The following is a 3857-nucleotide window of genomic DNA, read 5'->3' on the forward strand; positions in this document are numbered from 1 at the left end:
CTATGAGTCGGAACTGACTTCCTGGCAGTTAGCAACAACAGTCTTTACAGGATCAGGTTCTGAGGACTGCTTGCTGGCCGAGCACATAACCACGTGTCACCAGAGTTGCCTGGGGGATATAAATGCTAAAAACCCTAACCAGTTGCTGTTGAGGTGATGCCAACTCATAGTGACCCTGTAGGACACAGTAGAACCAAATAGGGCTGGAACGCTCACTGGTTGCCACTCTCAATGGCTTAGCACTTGGCCGCGAACTGAAAGGTCATTGGTTCCAACCCACTCAGTGGTTCCTGACAATGTGTTCCCATGAAGCCTAGGAACTGCTGTGGAGCACGTCTACTTTATCATGTGGGTTGCTATGACTCCCCAACACCTACTACCACCCCAACCGTAATAGGGAATGTAAGGAACCCTTGTGGCACATACAGTTAAGTACTTGGCTACTAACTAAAGATTCATGGTTTGAACGGTACCCAGTGACTTTGAAGGAGAAAGACCCTGTGATCTACTTTTGTGAAGATGAATCATTACAGCCTAGAAAACTCCATAGGGCGGTTCTACTGTGCCTCATGAGATCACTAGGTGTTGAAAACACCTATCAACAACAATGTGGTTGTTGTTAAGTGCTTTTGAGTTGGTTCCGACTCATAACAAACCTGTAGAGGTTTTCTGAGGAGCGGCTGGTGAATTCAAACCACCCACCTTATGGTTCAAACCGACCTTGCACTCCAATGCTTTATCCCACAGCGCCACACCAGAACTCCATCAACAACAATAGGAATGCTTGTACAGACTGAAGGAGATGATTCCTCTAAGTGCTTACGACAGTGTCTGGCACCCCCAAAAAATAAAAATAAAAAAACCCTTGCCATCTAGGTAGAACTGCTCCATAGGTTTTCCAAGGCTGGAGTAGATAGCCGCTTCTTTCTCCTGATGAGTGGCTAGTGGGTTTGAACTACCCACTTTGTGGTTAGCAGCCCAACGCCTAATCCATAGTGCCACCAGGGTTCCTTGCTTGACTAGTACACTGTTGTAACATTGTTAAGTGTCATTAAGTCGGTTCCAACTCATAGCGACCCTATATAGGGTTTCCGAGGAGCGGTTGGTAAATTTGAGCTGATGATCTTGCAGTTCAAACCGACCTTGAGGTCCAGTGCTGATCCTATGGTGCCACACCAGGACTGCACATGTTGTTGTTATGAAGTGCCATCGAGTTGGTTCTGACCCATAGTGACCCTGTATAGGGTTTCCGAGGAGCAGCTGGTGAGGTTGAACCGCCAACTTCACAGTTCAAACGGCTTTGCAGTCTGGCGCATTAACCCACAGGACTCAGGACTGCACATGTTGTTAAATGCTGTCGAGTCGGTTCCGACCCATAGCGACCCTGTACAGAGTTTCTGAGGCTGTAAATCTTTACGGGAGCAGAAAGCCTCATCTTTGTCCCGCGGAGCGGCTGGTAGTCTCGAACTGCTGATCTTAAGGTTCGCAGCCCGATTTGTAACCACTACGCTACCAGAGCTCCACATAGTAGATGCTTAATTAATGTTGTTGTGTGCCGTCAAGTTGGTTTTGATTCATGTTGTTGTTAAGTGCTGTAGAATCGGTTCTGACTCATAGCGATCATGTATAGGGTTTCTGAGATTTTAGATCTTTGCAGGAACAGAATGTCTCCAAGCAAACCCTATATAGGGTTTCTGAAAGCAGCTGGGAGGTTTGAACTGCTGATCTTGTGGTTAGCAGTCTAGTGCTTATTCTACAGCACCACACCAGAGCTCTTAATCAATGCTAACTCATGTTGTATTTCCATATATCACAGTTTAGCTCAAACCCTTGTAAATTTTTGCATCCTACTTGTTTTCTCACCTAATGCCCGACCATGAGCATTTGCCTGTATTATCAAAAACTCTTATTGAGCATCATTTGAAATAGCTTCAGAATTTTGCAGCCCAGGAATTCACCAGAAGTCAACAATGTTTGGATAGTGATTCTGTTCTCTAGTTTTTGTTGATATAAATAACACTGCAATGAACATCTTTGTCGGGACCTTCTTTAATTTGTTAATACTCTTTTTCTTTTCTCATGAAAGTATAGTTATTGTAGAAACAAAAAATGGAATAGAAGAATATAAAGAGGAAAATATAAATTCTTATTCACAGCGAGAGGCGAAGTTCCTTTGAAAGCACTGGAAGAGGGGGGTGCTTGGTCGCCTGCTGTCTGCCTTAGAGGCTCCACCCAGCGCCTGGCAGCATAAACACGGTCAGAGTTAAATAACAAGCCGGACAATATGAAAGATGTCACAGGGCTCCAAGTGATTAATTGCCAACTAAGCACTACGAGTTCTCTAACCAGCAGTGTTTGCTCCAAGTGACCAGCTGGGACGTGGAGACTCTTTAGGGTTTTTAAAGAACACTTTGTTCTACTGTGTGACAGGTTTTCCGGAATCTTTACCAGCCAGGAAGCCGTCTTTCCTAGGGCCTTTTGGACAAGGGACATTCTAAAGACCCTCAATCAAGAGGCCCTTCACCCTCACACCATCCTCTGGTGCTAGTCCATTCAGAGACTGCCTGTGGGTTAGGTGTTGGTTTGTTAATTGCAAGGTCGGTGGTTCAAATCTACCAGCTACTATAAACAGTTCTACTCTGTTTTATGGGGTCGCTGTGAATTGGAATCAACTCAACGACAGGGGGTTAGAGGTTACAAGGAGCTCTGGTGGCCCAGTGGGTTCATGTGCTCCCTCCACTGACAAAGCAGGTTCTGTGTTAGGCCTAAGAGGGATGTAGCTAACCCCGAGTGGGTACAGAGGGGAGAGAGGGCTTTGAGGAAAGACCTTTGAACCTGTCAGGTGCTTCTGAAGGTATGTGGAGTACGCAGCTTGCAGAAGTTGAGGCAAAGGGGCTATGACACCTTCAGGCAGATTGTCTGCAAAGATGGCTGCCAGTTCCAATTCCCATTCCTGTGTGCTGTGTGTACACACCGTTTCTCCCTCAAAATAATAAGTCTCTTTCCCCTCCCTTTGAACTTAGGCTGGCCATGTGACTTGCTTTGGCCAAGAAAATGTAGTTAAAGTGTTGCAGCCTGACTTCTGAGCGCAGGACTTACAAGGTCTGGTAGCAGCTTCCGTTTTTGCTCTTGTGAACACTGTCACTATGGCCGAGGTCCCAGCCGGCCAAGTAGAGAAGACTAGAAGGCACTTCAGTGAACAACCAGCACCAACTACCAAAAATGTGAATGAGGCCATCTTGAGCCCAAGCCCCAGCTGCCTGCAGCTGCAAGAATGACTCCAGCTGATGCCATGTGGAGCGGAAGAACCACTGTGAACAAAGTCAGCCCACAGGATTTGGAGGGATAATAAATTGCTGTTGCTTTAAGTCATTAAATGTCGGGGTGCTTGTTAGACTGCAGCAGATAATATCATGTTGTTGTTGTTAAGTGCTGTCAAATCAGTTCTGACTCATAGTGACCCTATACAGGATTTCCAGGAGCGGTTGGTGGGTTTGGTCCTACAGCACCATACCAGGATGAAATCATAGCTCTTGCAAATATTGGAAGGATTATTGGGAGAATGTAGTCTCTGGGTGGCATAAACAGTTAAGTGACCACTGTCCTGAAGGTTGGCAGTTTGAACCACCCAGCTTAGCACCACGGGGAAAGGTCTGGAAATCTGTTGCCATAAAGATTACATCAAAGAAAACCCCATGGAACTGTTCTACTCTGTAACACATGGGGTGCCATGAGTGGAAAAGGACTCAACAGCAACTGGTCTGTTTTTTTTTGGGGGGGGGGTTATTGGTAGAAGAGGGATGAGACTTGTTCTCGCAGATCCTAAGAAAGCAGAGCAAGTGAGTAGCAATGTTTGG

Source organism: Chrysochloris asiatica, unplaced genomic scaffold (assembly GCF_000296735.1).
Source record: "Chrysochloris asiatica unplaced genomic scaffold, ChrAsi1.0 scaffold00062, whole genome shotgun sequence".
Taxonomy (NCBI): Eukaryota; Metazoa; Chordata; class Mammalia; order Afrosoricida; family Chrysochloridae; genus Chrysochloris; species Chrysochloris asiatica.